The sequence below is a fragment of the Macrotis lagotis genome, chromosome X, assembly GCF_037893015.1.
Source record: "Macrotis lagotis isolate mMagLag1 chromosome X, bilby.v1.9.chrom.fasta, whole genome shotgun sequence".
NCBI classification, from domain to species: Eukaryota; Metazoa; Chordata; class Mammalia; order Peramelemorphia; family Peramelidae; genus Macrotis; species Macrotis lagotis.
Genome location: NC_133666.1, coordinates 546,400,160 through 546,418,994, shown reverse-complemented (window position 1 = coordinate 546,418,994; position 18,835 = coordinate 546,400,160). Strand labels below are relative to the sequence as shown.

The 18,835-nt window shown below is 34.5% G+C and overlaps 1 long non-coding RNA gene across 1 annotated transcript; it reads left to right on the top strand.

Moving 5' to 3' along the window:
• The first annotated feature begins 1,923 nt into the window (after nt 1-1,923).
• LOC141497762 (uncharacterized) lies at nt 1,924-18,227 on the top strand. The gene is made up of 3 exons (XR_012471442.1): nt 1,924-2,109; nt 14,668-14,899; nt 18,171-18,227. It is a non-coding gene; the product is annotated as an uncharacterized LOC141497762 (long non-coding RNA).
• The last annotated feature ends 608 nt before the right edge of the window (nt 18,228-18,835 follow it).

Sequence of the window (18,835 nt, the reverse complement as noted above, 5' to 3'; positions counted from 1 at the left end):
CTGATGTTAGATTCCAAGTCCCTCACTCCTTCCTGTTTACCTATCTCCTTCTAAACGAGTGGCTGTCACACAGATCCTTTCCTAGATGAGAGCTCTGCTTTTGTCTGAACACCTTTTCTTCAGTCTAATTGTGTCAATTTTGCTCTGGGCTGAAGGCTGGGGAAGTGAGGCCTGGAAGCATTCAGTTATGCTCTTGGGCTGGGGAACTCACAGCTGTTCCACTCCTTTGCTAAAGCCAGGGAAATTGGTAAATAAACAAATAACTAAGGCCTAGGGTTCAGTTACTAAATACCCCCAATATGTGCAAGCAAACAGCATCAGACCCGTCAAGGGAAAATAAAAGCATAATCTAGTAATAACACGTTCGCCTCCAGCCTCCTGCTTAACCCAAGTGTTAAGTTAAAAAAGGCAAATAAGGGGGTTTGTAGCACCCTTTTTATACCTAGTTTAAAGAAAATAATGTTTTCTGGGACCAACCACATCCCATGTTAGTAGGACCTGGCACCATTCCCCACCCTGTGAAAGGGAAGAGCTTTAAAAATAATTGTTAGCAATTACTCTTTATTTACCCTTCAACTGAGGAATTGCACCATTCCCAGAGGAAGTTGATCTTAATGGAATCACAGTAATGGGAGGGACTCGGCATTTCTCTGGGTCACTGATCAACTCTCAGGGTAAGTTTAGAGAAACCATACTGAAGTTTCTCCAATCTAGGCAGATTCACCCTGCTCCAAAGTCAAAAAGGGAACCAGAGGTTGCTGTTGGTCCTTGGCAGCTAAAGACTCTGTCCTAAAATCTTTACAAACTGCCTTCTAGGGTGTCCAAACAATGAGCTATTAAGTGCTACTGTTTTCAGGGTTCATCAAAGGCTTCTGAAGTCAAATGTGAAGAGGGAGGTCAAAGACTAAATCATGGGTTCATAGGATCTTAGATTTAAAGCTGAAAAGGCTTTTCCATTTCTTCCCACTTCCCTACTGTTTTAACTGCAATAATCATATTGTATAAATAAATATACCCCCTCCCCCAAAAAAGAGAAACCTCAAGAAAAATAAAGTGGGAAAAAAAAAACATGCTTCAATCTGTATTCAAATACCATCCACTCTGTCTTTGAGATGGATAACATTCTTTATCATAAGTCCTTCAGAGTTCTCTTGGGTCATTGCATTGGAGTAAAGGTAAGTCATTCATAGTAACAGTGGTGCTGTTACTTTGTATAAGGTACATTTCCTATTGCATCTACTCATGTAAGTTATTATTTTTTTTACTGAGAACATCCCTTTCAAACATTTCCCATAATATCACAGTTTTTCAATTACATACCACTATTTATTCAGTCATCCCCCAACCACCAGGCATCCCCTTACTCTCCAGTTCCCTACCACCAGAAAAGAGCTGCTATAAATATCCCTATACCTATAAGCTCTTTTCTTCCCCTACTTCATCTCTCTGGAATATAAACCTAGAGTGGTACTGTAAAAACTGGGATCCTGAGAAATCAAGTTATTTGTCTAAGGTCACACAGATAGTAAATGGCAGAGCTGGGAACTGAGCCAAGGTCTTCTGATTTTCAAACTCATAGTACTTTCTATTAGACTAATCTTCATCAAAAGGGAATTAGGAAGAAATCAGCTAAATATGAATGGTTTCCCTTTGCTTCTGTAAAAGCAAGAATCTTAGGATTTTTCATATCCAACTTAGCATTTGTTTTTGTTAAAAAGGCTTTTCTGATTATAGTAATTTATAATCCTTTAGAGAGTATGGACTTGTACCAGATTTTTGAAGTTGGAGCTGACTCCAAGAATTGCCTGATTATACCATTAGTAGTAGCTTGTAGGAGCCATTCATTTGTGTAGGTCTACAGAAGAGATCTTTCACTTATACAGCCAGAGGGGAGTAGTCCTGGACGATGTTGAATACCTGAGTAGTGGGGAGCCATCTATTCAATGGTTGAGAGTTTCTGAGGATTACATTTTAAACTGTTTTATGTTAAACAGCTCTGGAATAGATCAATGGCAAGCACTTCAAGAAATCTTTTGATTACTTAAGAACTTTGAGTGTAGAAAGGTAATGGAGGGAGAGATGAATCTAAAGAATACAGAAGAAAATCAGGTAAGTGAAATCATCTAAATAGAAAAACGATTTCCAAATATACTTTTAGCTGACAAAATAAATACTATGTTGACTTCTCCACTGACTAGGTAGAAAGAATAGGCAAGATTATAGGATCCAAACCCTTTTCTAGTGAAAAAACTGAGAGCCAATGTGGTTAAATGACTTGTGCCCAGCTCTATAGACAGTGTGTATTAGAACCAGGATTTGCATTTCTATTTACTTTCTACATTTGAAAAATGAAAGGAAGAATTACATCATTTAGAGATCCCCTCATCCAGGGATATTAAGAATAAAAATTATCATGTAATTACAATTAAAATAATAAAAGTAATGGGAATGTTCTCTAATTGGCTTCTTCAAAAACCTTTCCAGTCCCCCTTGATATTAGTGACTTCCTTCTGTGATTATCTTCTATTTATCCTATAGATATCTTGATTATACATCTGGGTTTGTGTTTTCTTCACCCCCCCCACATCGCCTTAAATTGCAAACTCCTTAAGGGCAGAGACTGATTGTGATTTCCTTTGAAACCTCAGCACTTATAACACAATGTCTGGTGCAGGTGGTATTCCATCATTTTCTGATTCTTTATGACCCCATTTAGGGTTTTCTTGGCAAAGATACTGCAGTTATTTGATAATTCTTTCTCCAACTCATTTTGCATATGGGGAACTAAGGCAAACAGGGTTAAGTGACTTGCTCAGGGTCACACAGGGAGTAAGTATCTGAGCTTGGATTTTGAATTCAGATTCTCCTGGGACATAGTAGTTCCTTAATAAATAAATGCATGTTGATTTGTATACTTGGTTTTGATTCCAAAACTCTTTCTCTAAGAAGAACTAATACAGGTTAACAAGAGATTAGGTGTCTGTGATTTTTTTTGGATAATAAATCAGAATATATATATATATATACATATATGTATATATGTATATATACATATATACATATATATACATATATAATGTATATATATATATATATACATATATATATATATATACTAAACCAAGGTAGACCCAATAAAATGATCCCCTGGGTCCTCTTAAAGAACTCAACTTTGCTCAGAAAAATTAAGTGAACTTCAAAGAGTGATTGAGAATAACAAAGAATTAACAAGATCATAAGCTTTGAGTTTGAGATTGATAGAACCTTAAATTCATTCAAAGTCAAGTTTTATGATTCCAGTACTATGATAAAAATTCAATCAATCATATCATAGAATCATAGAGTTATAAAGGACTTCAAAGGTCAACTAGTTCAACCTCTATTTGGCTAACAATTCTTTCAATATTTATTGTTGTGTTTGCTGAGTTAACAAGACAAGATCCTCTATGAAGAGGAACTCCATACCTACCAGCCCATTCCACTTTTGTTTGTGTTAATTATTAGTCTTTGTTATATAAATTCAAAATCTACCTCTTAGCAACACCAGTCAATCAACTGGCCAATAAGCATTTATTAAGGGTCTACTCTATGTTAGGCATTGTACTAAGGCAAGATAGTCCCTGCTCTCAATCTCATACATTCTAGTGGGGAAGATAACATGAGAATAATTAGATATAAACAAGATAGATACTGTATACATTGGAGATCATCAAGAGAGGGAAAGAATCCACTTATTCTCCTAGTTTTGCCCTCTGGGGGTCAAAGAGAGCAAGTCTAATCCCTCTTGAAGATAATAATCCTTTAAACACTTGAAGATGACTTTCACATCCCCCTTAAGTCTTATCTTCTCTAGGATAAACATTTCCTTCAGCTCATCTTCTTATGAGCTGGATTCAAGACATTTTACTATTGCCACTCTGATAAGGATACACTCTAGATTGTCTGCTCTGGCATAACACATTAAATGCCACATATTAGGAAGAACATTCATATAACAGAACTCTCCCAGGATTACCTTCAAATTGCACCCTTCTCCAAACAATGAAGGTTTAACTTCTATTTTCACAACTAAACTAATTCTAACCAAAGGTAACAGGATTACAATTAGTCTAAAATCTACTGGCAATTCCAAGTATTCTGTCTTAATCCTTAATTGCAGCTAATCATAAACTTTTCAGCAAAGAATGATGGCTCAATTACACAAAGTAACCTATAGTTACTCCCTCTAGTTCACTGACTCCTCTAATTTTTTTTAAAAATTACAGTTCTGCCATTATCTTCCTTAACTATATCTCTTGTCATCAATTTCTCCATTTAAAAACAAAAACCAAAACTTTGTGTGGTTTTCTACTGACTGCTGAATAATGTTCAAACCTTTTTTTTTTTAGATTTTTGCAAGACAATGGAATTAAGTGACTTGCCCAAGGCCACACAGATAGGTAATTATTAAGTGTCTGAGGTCACATTTGAACCCAGGTACTCCTGACTCCAGGGCGGGTGCTTTATCCACTGCACCACCTAGCTGACCCCTTATTTAAACCTTTTTGCTCAGCATTAAGGCCTCATCATCATTCAGACCCACTCTACTTTTTCTTGACCTTGGACTTTATCTTATTTATTCCATTTCCCAGACCTCTCTATTGTATTAGTACCTCTCCTTCCAGATGCAATTCAACTGAAAACTATTCCAGGAAACCTTTCCTTAGATCTCATCAATAGCATGATTTATCCTTTTATTACCACATTCCCTATTCTGATTCCTTCTAATTCTTTTTCTTTTTGATATTTTTTAATATTTAATATTTTTTAAAAACAAAAATTTATTTAAGGCAATGGGGCTAAGTGACTTGCCCAAGGTCAGACAGCTAGGCAATTATTAAATGTTTGAGGGCAGATTTGAACTCAGGTACTCCTGACTCCAGGACCAGTGCTTTATCCACTGTGGAACTTATCTGCCCCATTTCTTATTGATATTGTAACAACATTGAATAATATAGCTGAAGTGGGCATCCTCGCTTAACACCTTATAGTCTGTCATTTTGTGACTTTTTGGTGTATTTATAAAACTTGAATCATAGATATCTAAGCATCCTTTTATTTTGCTACCGGAATGTAAGCTTTGGAAAATTAGGAGATATGCTTGATCTAAGTTTTTTAATATCCTCTAGCATTTTTTATAGTGGTCAATATATAGTATAAACTGCATTCATTTTACTTTGTTATGCCTAGGAAATAGATGTAGAGCTCTTTCTTTTTAAAAAATTCATTTGATATAAGTTATTCTGGTTAGCTGTCTTTTTAGAAGGTAGCCAAGAGATGAAAAGATTTGAAAGAGGGAGGACCTAGGATTAAATTTGGAGCTAGGACAGCAACTGATTCTGGCTCTGGGGTATATACCTATTATTTTAAGTTTTAAGTTTTAAAAATAACTTTACTGATATTGTCTGAATGTAGACTGAACCATATTTGTTTTTTTTTTTTGTTGTTGTTGTTTTAGTCTTGTACAAAATGGCTACTAGGGAAATGTTTTACAAGATTGTATATATATATATATATATATATATACATATATATACATATATATATTTAAATCTATATTGGAATGCTTGCTGTCTCATAAAAGAGGGAGAGGAAGGCAGAAGAAATAAAATTTTAAAACTCAAAACTTCAAAAATTAATACTTATTTTTAAATGTAATTGAGGAAAATAAAATATTATTAAAATAATTTTACTACTTCTTTCAGTGATCATTTAGTAATTACATAGCCTCAATATTTTCCCCAAGAATTCCTCAAGAATTATAGGAGAACACAGGATAAAAAGGATTACTACAACAGGGTTTTTAGGATACAACCTAGATTATGGTAATACCTAAGTAGCTTAAATTCAGATGGGGATTGATGTACTGGGGTATCTGAAATGAAAATTTAAGAAGATGTTAGAAGAGCTTGCATCCCAAAGATTGGACAGAGAATGCTTAGAACTATGGAAATTTATGCAAAAACCATTTTATTGAAGGTAAATAATGGTAGAGGCAGCATCTTGGATCACAGTTTAAATGATATTGCGTGCAAAGTAAATAAGCAAAGATATTACTGGTACCTGTTTTGGGAATTAGAAGAGGGGAGTATGAAGGGAGTATGAAGTCTCATACTCATTTGAGGGGAAAGGGAGACTTTACTCTCTGCTTGTTCTACCTTGATTGGGCCAAAAAGTATTTTGATAAATCCTGTTTTCTGTAATGCTACCTTCCAGTCTCAAGCTGGAATTATGACTAGGGAAACATCACACTGCAATAATAATAATATGTGGCTATTCTTCCTTTTTAAAAAAAGAAAAGTACATAAGAGAACCTTCTTTCTCCCCCATTTTAAAGCAGATAGGGATATCTTCTAACTGCTTTCCATATGCCATGAGAATTTTTTTTAATGGTTGTGGAACCATAAATCTTTTTCTACTTCCCTGTCCTCCCTTCTCAAGTACTCCAATCTCTCTCTCCTCCCCTACCTTCTTCCATTGTCTCTTTTACTCTCCTCTCTTCTTTTACTCTCTCTCTCTCTCTCTCTCTCTCTCCCCCATATGTATATATATATATATATATATATATATATATATATATATGTACATTTGCATATATACCCGTATCCATCCATCTATTTATTTAGCTATCTTAGCTATCCATCTAGCTAACTATCTCTATGTATCTATCATTCTGCCGCCTACTATATGTGAGGACCTGTACTGAGCATTTAACATATATCATCTCATTTGGTCCTTACAACTCATCTGAGAGATAGGTGCTATTGGTACCCTCATTTTACAGATGAAAAGACTGAGGCAAAGAGAGGCTAAGTTATAGCCTGGGGTTCTAGATTTAGTGAGTGTTGGGGTTAAATTTGAACTCAAGCCTTCCTGACTAATGGTTTGACTCCATTTGCACCAAGAATCATAGAATGGTTCATTATTTGCACTAATATGAATCTAATTGTAGTACCCTCTGGTTTCCTCTTCTAGGAAGGAGACAAACAGCATCAAACACATTGGAAGTGGTTGACCAGGCATATACTTCTATGATACATGATGAATAATTTAAATTATGGATTTCAGAGCAGTAGGACTCATGTGAGTCCTAGATTAGTTCATCCCAATGATAAAATACATGAGATGAGACATAATCACTAAGGTCACATCAGAGTCTGTAGATGACTAGAAAAAGATCATCACAGATGAGTTAGTCAGAATTGGTGGCTTGGGGCTAGATTCTCTAAATACCTCCAGTGAAAGTAGTGAAAGGGTCTGGTTAGTAAGACAGAATTATTAAGAGATAGGGTGGAGCTAAGCCTGACCATATGGTGAGTGCCACAACTGGGGCAAACTGTCAGGACCAGGAACACTGGGAAAGCAGGCGAAAGGAAATTGTCCTGAAAGAACAACATGCATTCCGCCATGTAGAAATGAGGACAGAGGGCTATAGGCAACACACAGACCAGTGACTGACACTTTCACTGATTGGACACAACAGTGGAAGTTGAGTCATGTCCAGACAAAGTTGATTAGGATGGATGAGACCCTTCCCATTTGCCTTAAAAATACTCAGTATAGTGTAAACCATTTCTCTAAAACATTACTAATAAGAGACTGGTTTGTTTTTGAAACTCAAATGTCTGATCCACCTAAACTAGTTGGGGTGACATTGAGGCAATGTAAGTAAATTAAATTTCTTTAATCAGTCCTTGCTAATACTACCACCACCATCACCACCACCATCACCATCACCACTACCACCATCAGCATCACCACCACCACCATTAATAATAATTCAGTTACAAAAGCAGTGACTTTTATCCATCTCTAATAATCCCTGCAAAATTAAACATAAAAGAATATCAGGATAACAACCATTTTCATCTCAATTCCACTGAAAACAGATTCTGTGTGAATTCCATTCACATTCAAATTGAACTTTAATGTCTACAAAAGTAGATAAATATATGTGTCATTTCATTCAATTCTTACAACAACCCTTGAGATAGTTACTATTTGTTTTTTTTTAAACAGATCTAAGATTTCATCCAATAGGGAATTTTTTTTGAAGGACTTCCTCTACTGATGGATTTCAATACTTACTCTGTGATATTTTGACTTAGAGAGTGGCCAAAGAAAAAGAGATGTTAAGTGATTTGCCCCGGATTATACCTCCATAATAAGGGTTAGAGTAGAGGAGGGGAGGTGATTCCAGGTTTTCCTAACTCCAAAGCAAGTTCTTTGTAGGTTTATGATGACCAACTCTTTCTCTTTATTGTGCTGTCTCTTAAAGGCTTAGTATCTTAACTATTTAACATATAATGAATATGAGACCTTTACCTATTAGAAGGAGGGGTTTCTTTACAAATCTTGTTACTAGGGCCTTCCTTTGATCTGAATCACCATATATCTATGTATACATTCACATACATGTATGCATGCATGGGAATGCACACATGCATCCAGATATGATATACACACTATATATGCATATGTGACATATGATATGCTTAATAAATTCATCTTAATAACTGTGTGTATATCTGTGTGCATATTTATTATTTTCCTTCAATATAATGTTGAGGGCAGGGATTTTGTTTTTGATTTTATTATTACTTTTATTACTATTACTACTATTATTATAATTACTTAGGACACTGCTTAGAACAGTGTAGGATCACTTATTCATAGGTAAAGGAATCTCAGTGTCCATCTAGTCCAAAAATCTCTAAACATTTTTTTTAATTATCCAACCCTATCTAGTTAAAAATAAGAATGCACATTACTCAGTATGTATGAATGTGTGCATGTATGTATCTAGAATCACATGCATATACTTAATGCATCTGTTCTTTGAGAATGAAGGGCAAACCATCATAATATATATCCATTTATACATGTATATAAACATATATCTATAATTATATAACTAATTATAATATTGCTATATTAACATATTTGTTCATTATGGAGCATATACAAAATAGAAAGGATAATTGATTAATATAAAGATATTTTATTGAATTTATTAATATGACAAAGTATTTTATTCTCATTTAGTATTAAATATTTAATTAAAATAATAGTATTGTATATTGATAATATTTTACTGAGAACTATGAAATTGAATACACTATTTGTAAATAATAATTGTTTGTAATACACTATTTGGTTAACTTGATCAATTAGCTAGTTAAGCAGTTGAATTTCCATTTTTAAAAAGATATTTTAAAAATTAAAGATGTCCAATGTAATAATTAAATAATAGGTCATAGTAGTCAGCAAAAGTAACAGGTTTTCAGCAAGAATTACATTTTTCTAAGTGAAGAAAAATCATCACACTTAATGCAAAAACAACATATCCAAGTGAATCATTTCTAACTTCAGCTAAGCAGAGAGTTTTCCATTTAAGCACATTTCTTTTTCTTTGCTTAGTTTTCCTTAATGGACAGTATCATTTCTAAACTTCCTATTTGTGGTCAGATATTTTTGTATAAGTGAGAAGAACAGAGAAAAGACCAGTCTGGCCAGGCCTGAGAGTACAGGAAGGGAAATATTGTATAATAATGCTAGACAGGTCAGTTGGGTCATGCAAATTATGCAGAGTTTTAGATACTAAAAGATATTAGGTCCTAGAGGCCAAAAGGAACCACTGAAGTTTTAGCAGTTAGGTGATAATAGTGACTTGGATAATGGAAGTTCAAATTCAGTCTCAGATGTACTAACTTTTGTGTGATACTGGATTAGTCACTTATCTTTACCTCAGTGTTATCAACTACAAATTGGGGGATGATAATAGTCATCTCTCAAGGTTATTGTGGGATTCACATATGTTAATATTTATTAAGCACTTAACACAGTGCCTAGCACTTGTAAACCATGAGTAGATCTGAACATTGGAAAATCACTTGGGAAACCATATGGAAGACAGACCAGAGAGTAAGATGATAGAGGCAGAGACAGCAGCTTTGAGACCATTGTAATAGTGCATCAGGGGAAAGATGAGAAGGGGTTGACCTAAAGTGGTAGCTGCTTGATGAAGAGAAAGAGAAGAATTTGAGAGAGATTTTGGATATGGAAACAGAAAAGTTTGGCAACTAATTGGATCCATAGGTTGAGTGAGACAAGAGTCAAGATAAAAAAAATTAAGAATGGATAATGGTCCCCAAAAGAGAAATAAGGAAGTGTGAAAGAGGATAAAGTTGGGGGAGGGGGAGCAATATAATGAAATCTATGATGTAGATCTTACTTATCTATGAATGCTTTGAGAAGAAACTTGGGGTAGTAAATCCAGAGCAATGGACTTAGAGTCAGGATAGGACTGAGTTTGAAACTGTCAGTTGTGTGACTCTGGACAAGTCACATTATCAGTTTCATCTTTCTATCAGTAAAATAGGGATCATAATACTTCCTACTTCATAGAGTTAGTATGAGGATCAAATGAGATACTATAGATTAAAAAGTTCAAGAATTTTAAAGTACTTTCTAAATTCTGGCTAGTAATAATGATAACAGTTCAGCTAGGTGGCCCATGGATAGAGAGGGTCAGGCTTGGAGTCAGGAAGACTTAAATTCAAATGTACCTCAGACACTTATTGGTTGTGTGACCCTGAGCGAGTCACTTAATCCTATTTATCTTAGTTTCCTCATTTATAAAATGAGCTTGAAAAGGAATTGGCAAACCACTCCAGGAGCTTCGCTGAAAAAAACCTCAAATGAGGTCACAAAGAATATGGAAATAATTAGACTGAAGTGACTGAGAAATAATATTAATGATATTTATTATGATTATAATTTTATGGTATTCATTCTGTGCCACCAAAAATGAAAATGAGAAGAATCTCATTCACTGGTCCCTGAGAATATGGATAAATTGGAAGGGGAGTCTGCCATGGTCCTGCTCCATTGGGCAGGGAGTGAATAGTCTGAGGGGAGGGAAGAATCAAGAATTTTTCAAAAGGTCCCTTCTCATCTCTCACTGTAGATGCCTCAGTAATGGTTTGATTCTAACAGTCTTAAGGGGGGGTAATCCTGGTGAAGTAGGAAGGTTGGGATTTTGAGGAAGTAGATGTGTTTGTGTTGGAATCAAGTCTCAGAACAGTTTATGTACACATTTTCTTGTACTCTAATTGATTACATTCTTCTTGACATCACATCATGATCCTTCTGGAGATTCAAGTTCCCAGGGGATCATGAACCCTCTCGACACTTTGAAGATGCTTGTCTGGTCCAATAGTTTCTTCTCACAAATGAGGAAATTGAAGCCCAAGAAAGTTAAGGGATCTCTCATTATATACATACAGTTAGAATTGGTCTAAAATAGGATTTGAACCCAAGTTCTGTGACTCTGGAGTCTTTTCTCTCTCCATTGAGAAAGGAACTTAAAAAACTTCTTGTTAGTTGTCTTAGTGACAGAATAATATCTTCATTAACTTGAGGAAATTACTATGTTGAGTTTATGCAAAAGTCTTTGCTATATCTTGCAAATGGGGTATGTGATACCTAATATTGGGTTCAATTTTTTTTAAACTGAAAGCAAGTGTTTGATGTATGATATATTTATAAATAAATTTTGTGAAGAAAGGGTTATGCTAAACGGAATCTTTGCCAGTTCTAAAGCAGTAATGCTTGAAAGGACAAACATGACTTTGTTCTTCTACTGGAAACATATGTAAATGGACTTTAAGCTATTCTTAATAAAATGTAACTTTTCCCTAAAAATATTGTGCTGCTAATCATAGGATTTTATAAATAGCATTTAAATGCTACTTTTGATAGCAGGCTCCCTCACTGTTGGTTCTGGTGCTGTCAAATATAAAAGAATGGGACTCAGCCCAGAGAGAAACTATGAAGTATTGTACCCAGTTTTGTGAATCACCACAGCTTAAATAGCTATATAGTAGCTCAGATAGTAAATCATTGTGCTTTGCAGATGTTTTCAGACATTTATTACCCTATAATATCTGAGCTCTCAACTAAACAATTCCTTGAGGGCAGGAACCATGCCTTCTACTTCCTTTGTATTTTCCTCAAAAGCTAATATACATATAGGGCTGGATGGAAAGAGAGTATTTAATAAGCTCACATGAAGATGAAAGGGTTGAGTAAGTTGAGTTGAGTGCTTCCAGCCCTAAGATGGTTAGTTAATATCACCATAAGTATTTAGTTAGGCCAAATTCTCCACTTAAAAAGAGTTAGAGACTAATACCTCCCATAAAAAATAGATGCTCACATACATCCTGGAAGCATTGATTATGCAGGTCTAGTCCTTAAAAAGAAAACACATACCCCCAAAAAGAAAAGAAAAGAAAAAAAATCAACAACCATACAGTCATCTGGAGCAAAATATCTGATTACAGAGACTAAAAGTGCTTTATGTATGTAATTTTTCAAAAGAAAAAAAATTACAAGGCAGCAGCAACGAGGCGCTTAGCGCAGTTTCCAACCTTGCAGCGATTACATTTCAATCTGAGGCAGCAAGAAGATTCTGCTGATCGTAAGCTAATGAAAGTCAAGGAGAAAATGGCTTTCTCTCTTCTTTTAGCAGGTGGTTATTGTCTTTGAAATAAAGAGTCTCCGAGTTGGCTGGATTCCAAAATATGTCCCATAATCTAGATTTGGAGATAGTGAGCTTCTCCAACACCCACATATTTGATTAATGCATATGTACATCTACCCATGTTCCTGATAGGGATTGAATCAGGGATGACAATATGGATTATGATGTTCTTGGAAAATCAAGTAGGTTATTTTATGGGTAGAAAAACTTGTTGAGTCAGGAGGTCTAATAGTCCTTACTAAAGCAGATAATTTCTGTGGAAATAAACAAAGAATGTGGCAATTCAAGACAATCTATAAACATTGCCAAAAAAAATCTTATGAAGTTAAAAATGCAGCAAACAGAAATATGTAGCCACTCAAATGTCTCTAAGTGATTTATTTATTGACCTATTTTCCAAGTATTATTGAAACTACCCTCAGTTCAAATTAAAAACAAACCATAAAGTAAAAAACAAAAACACGGAGTTCAGAACTCTCCAAATCTATTAGAACTATTAAGAGCAATTGAAATGCTAATGGAAGATATATGTCAATTTAATCAGTCCCTGTCAGTTTAGTCTAGAAAGGTATGGTTTTTGCTACTAGTTAGTATATGTGAATCAGTATAATGTCATTCAATTCCACAAACACTATTTTTTTGTTTGTTTTTTTAGATTTTTCCAAGGCAATAGTGTTAAGTGGCTTGCCCAAGGTCACACAGCTAGGTAATTATTAAGTGTCTGAGACCAGATTTGAACTCAGATACTCCTGACTCCAGGGCTGGTGCTCTATCCACTGAGCAACCTAGCCACCCCTGACAAACACTAATAATAATAATAATAACAGACATTTAAATAGAGTTTTGAATTTGCAAAATGCTTTATGTACAATGTTTCTATAACCTGTATGAATGCATAATATTTTAATTTACTTGAATTGTTATTTTTTTGCCCTGGATACTTGATGATGATGGTGAGGAGGAGGAGGAGGTGAGGAGAGAGAGAGAGAGAGAGAGAGAGAGAGAGAGAGAGAGAGAGAGAGAGAGGGGAGAATCCTGGCTGTGCTACTAGTTATTTGTATAATCTTGATTAATTAAGTCACTGGGACTCACCTGCAAAGTGAGACAGTTGGTCAAGAGGGCTTAAAGATATCAAATTTCCAGCAAGGACTTTGGAGAAAACAGTATCAACCACCCACTAATTATCCCTGAAATAGTGACATGGCCATCATTTTTGCCAATTTCAAATATTGTTACAGCAAAGCCAAGTAAGACCCCTCTCATCTCAATAAAGCATTATGCAAATCGACCTAGAGTTTGCCAAGACAATGACTCCCTAAGAAATTTAATTCTTGTCTTTGTTTTCACATATTCAAATAGAAAAAAACATTATCTTCTAAGAAGAATTATTCTTTGTGTTCAAAACCCAAGAAAATTCCACATATTTGTTTTTCCTAACTATTAAAGGGTTAATTAAATTCCCTAAATGACCAGATTCCTAAGGATTTAGATAACTTTTTTCAATTAACTATTATCAGTAACATCTTTTTGTGAAGGAACCAAGTACTAGGTAATTGCATTGAAATGGTATCATTCCTAGTTTGCATAGAAAGGGTGGGGTAGAGGTCCCTATAAATTCCAAGAACAAAGAAAGTCTGATCTATAGCAGAGAAATAGAAAATTGAGGTATCCTTGAGACAGAGTTGTTTAAGAGCTCAGAGAACATACAATAGAAAATTGATAAGTATACAAAAAAGGGGCTTCCATGATCTCAAACTGATACAGATTAAAGTCATTTTGGATGAGAGGACAAGATCCCACAGCTTACAAAGTCAGAACCTGAATGGAGATCTGAGGGAGATGAAGGAGTGTGATGCTGACTTCTTGAGCTTCCACCATTGAAGAGATGCCAAAGGGTGTCTAAGAAAGAGTTGACCCACCCAACACATTTCTATGACTTTAAAAATTATTTTAAAAGGAAATTTACATGGAAATTATATTAGCAGTTTGAGCCTCATTTGATATCTTGCAATTTGTAGTTCATAAAGTCAAGCATTTCTTTTCAGCCCTGAGATTAATTTCTTTTATCTTTGTGTTTCACTCAGGACATCTTAAAAGGACACACTTACGCTGTAAGACATTGAAAGGATCAGGGCCTATAAGAACTGCTCTGCAGCTACTCAGTCATGCCTAAAAACTAAATGAGCAAAGATGGAAATAATTGCAGCTCAGAGACATCAACCAAAAGGCGAAATGGAAAGGAGAGGGGAGTGAAGACAGAGGAGGGTGAGCTATCATACCCAACAAATGTCTTAGGATGGAGGATTCAAACTAAAGGTATTGTTCATACTTACTTCTTCAAAGACTGAGGGAAACTCTCAACTTCCTCCTAGCAGTCAAAATCTGCTTTTTTCTGAAGTTTCCCTCCCTGTTCTGTGCAGGAGTGCACTATAATATATTTTGCTCACTACTTTTACCTTTTATGTTTCCTATATGATTTTAGCTCAGAGGTCAGGGATTAGATAGAAAGATATAAAATTTTAAAATTAGACAACAAGTTCAAAATCTATCTTAAAGTGAGGAATTGTCCTTGTTGGGGGGTCTCTGAGCTATGTTATTTATACTTATATTTTTAAAATGAGGACACCAGGACACAGAAAGATCAAATGATTTTCAAACTGCTGTGCAGTTAATAAATGAACTGGGTGGGATTTGAATCTGTCTTCCTGACTAGTCTATGATGGAAAATTTCTTCATTACTAGGGGTAAAAATTTAAAATGGATCACTTGCAATAAGAGTTTAGCAGAGACATGGGAGAGGCCAGAATTAAAAAGAATCTTTGAGTTGAAAAAGACCCAAAACTGAATAGATGTCTCCTCTACCACAAACCCAAAATGTGGTCTTCTAACCAGGGAAGGAGATTCACTATCTTTTAAGCTAACCTGTTTGACTTTTATATATCTCTAACTTTTGCATCAAACCTAAACTTTTCCTTTTATCAAGTTTCTATTGAAGCCTTATGATAACAGGATAATAGATTTAGAGCTGTAAGAGACCTCAGATGTAATCTAGACACACTCCCTCAGTTTATAAAAAAGAAAAATGAAGCCAGAAGAGGTTTTGACTTCTTTATCACTTGTGAAATGTCTTAAAATTGATGTACATTTTCAAAAGTATATTAATTATTAAAGATTAGGAAAAAGCTTCTGAGATTATATAATTTAGTCCTACAGGTTCAATGTGACAATTTAATTTTTTGAATTTTAATAAAATAAAATAAAATTTTCCAGGAGAATTTGCTTAACAAGATTTCATTTTGGCAGAGCAGTTGTTTAAATAACCATGAAATTCCAACCTGACTTTAGGAAGAGGAATAATCCAGATCACCTCCTCCATTTTATTTTCTATAGATATAGGGAGGTGGTAGAATAAATCAGGTATAATTGCTCCTAATGAATAGTTTTGTAATCATGAATAACTTTCTAGCTTTGATTAGCAGTTATAAGGAAGGATAGTTAAGGCTTTCTTCTGAAAGCCATTTTACAACTTCTCTAGAAGAATGTGTTGAGAATATCTTTATTTGTTCTGAAGCTACTATGTTGCCACAGAGCAGGAGAACTGGGACAATACTATAGAAATAACCACATCTCTTGTAGTGAGGAGAAGTCAGGTTGATGGGATGAAAAAATAATTAGGAACAAAATTAGATTCTAGTATTACAATTTTAACTTTAATCAGAACTGATATATATCTAGATAAGGCATTGAAGGGAACACCAATCAACAAATGTTTCTAGATGAATAAAATTAAATAAGATTACAAAGGAAACCATTTATATTGAAATATAATTATCAAGATATTAAAGTTCATACACATCAAACTAAGAACCCCTGACTTAGAGAGAGCTTTGCATGTATTATCTCATTTAATTTTTTTTTTTTTGTTTTTAGGTTTTTGCAAGGCAAGTGGGGTTAAGTGACTTGCCTAAGGCCACACAGCTAGGTAATTATTAAGTGTCTGAGGTCTTATTTGAACTCAGGTACTCCTGACTCCAGGGCCCAGGCTCTATCCACTGCACCACCTAGCTGCCCCTTCATTTAATTTTTAAAACAATCCTGTGAAGTAAATAAAACAGACATTTGAGTAATATAATGGACAAACTATACTACCTGATCTTGAGATCAAATCTTGCCTCAACTGATTTCTAGTTGAGTGATCCTGGGCAAGTTATTTAATCACTTTTTGCTTTGCTCTCTTCATCTGTCAAATAGTGATAAAAATAGCACCAAATTCTTATGAATCTGTGAGGATCAAATGAGATAGTATTTGTAAAGACTTTAAAACAATGGTTGATTTTACTCACTCCTTGTGGGGGCTCTCTCACCCTAAAAAAAAAAAAAAAGAAAAAACAGTAATAAATGTTCATTGTTAAACAAAATAAATTCCTACATTGCCCATGTCCAATAAATATATGACTTGGTCTAGCTCCTGTGCTCATCATTTCTCTGCCACAAAGTGGGAAACATGCTTCATTCTGAATTCTCAGGGGAAAAATGGTTGGTCATTTCTTTGATCAGAATTCTTAAGTCTTTGAGAGTTGTCATTGCAATGTTATTGTCATAATCATATAGATTGTTCAACTGGTACTACTCATTTCACTCCATATGAGTTCATACAATTCAATTCAATTCAATTCAACAAATATTTATTAAGCATATAGTATGTGTTAAGTACTGGGTTTGCAAATAAGAAAATAAAAGACAGTCTCTGCTCTCACAAAGCTCAAAATTTAAAGGGGGAAGACAACTCACACAGAAAGCTGTAAAGATGGGGGGGGGCATTAGAGCATAAAGAAAATGGAGAGTTACCTAGAAAGTCTTGATATCTCTAGAAAAGAAGGATCTGAGAGGAATTTAATGTTCTGTCCTCCAGTCCTAGTAGGAGAGTTGAGAAAGCATTAGATTTCAGAAACTGATTCATTTGGCATGTTGATGAGATTTCAGTTGATTGGCTAATCTTGGAGGACACATATTGTTGTTCCTAGAGTAGAAATCAAAACTACTGGAGGAAAGTAGGGAGTTGCTTTTCTTTGAAACTCCATCATTTTTAAAGCACAGTAGTATTCCAACACCTTCAAAAATCATAATTTATTCAACCATCCCTCAATTAATGCATATTCTCTTAGTTTCCAATTCTTTGGCTCCACAAAAAAAGAACTGTAGAAGTATGTGTTTATTGTTCAGTCATTTTTCCAGTAATATCTGATTCTCTTTGACCCCATTTGCAGTTTTCTTGACAAAAGTACTGGAGTAGTATGCCATTTTCTTTTCCAGCTCTTTTTATAGATGAAGAAACTGAGTCAAATGACTTATTCAGGGTCACACAGGTAGTAAGAATCTGAAGAAAATTAGAAGTCATGGTTTCCTGACTACAGGTCCAGTGCTCTAGCCACTGTACCACTGAACTTTCCATATATATATTTTGTATATATGAATCTTCCCCTTCTTTCTTTAACCCTTTTGGATTATATCTTTTATTGGTATCACTTGTTCAAAGAGTTTGCAGAACTTTGCAATTTGGGGGATATAATTCTTGATTGCTTTTCAGATTGGCTGGACTGTCATTTATCTTGAAAAAGAAATTACTGAACCCCAAGATCAAATGTAAGCTCCTGTTTGGCATTTATAATCTGTTTATAATATCTTCATAATCTGACCCCTTCCTAATTTTTTAGTCTTTCACTGTTCTCTATTCCCTGAACCATATAGCTCCTCATACACAACATCAATCCTATGTCTCTTTGCTTTTGTACTATCTAAATTTATATATCCACATCTATCTATCTATCTATCTATCATCTATCTATCTCTATCTATCTATCTATCTATCTATCTATCTATCTATCTATCTATCTATCATATATGTGTATACTGTTAGGTGGCATAGTAAGGAAGACTCATCTTCCTAAATTCAAATCTGATCTCAAATACTTACTAAGTGTGTGTGACCCTGGGAAAGTCTGTTTGTCTCAGTTTCCTCATATGTAAAATTAGTTTGAGAAGGAAAAGTAAACCACTCTACTGTCTTTGCCAAGAAAATCTCAAATAGGGTTATAAAAATTAGATATATAATACATTCAAGTACATTGTAAACACACATATACATATATACACATGCATGTATGGATATTTATTTAAATGTTTACTCATTAAATTATAAATTCTTTGATGGTAAGGATTATTTGATTGTAGACTGATTTTTCAGATGAAGAT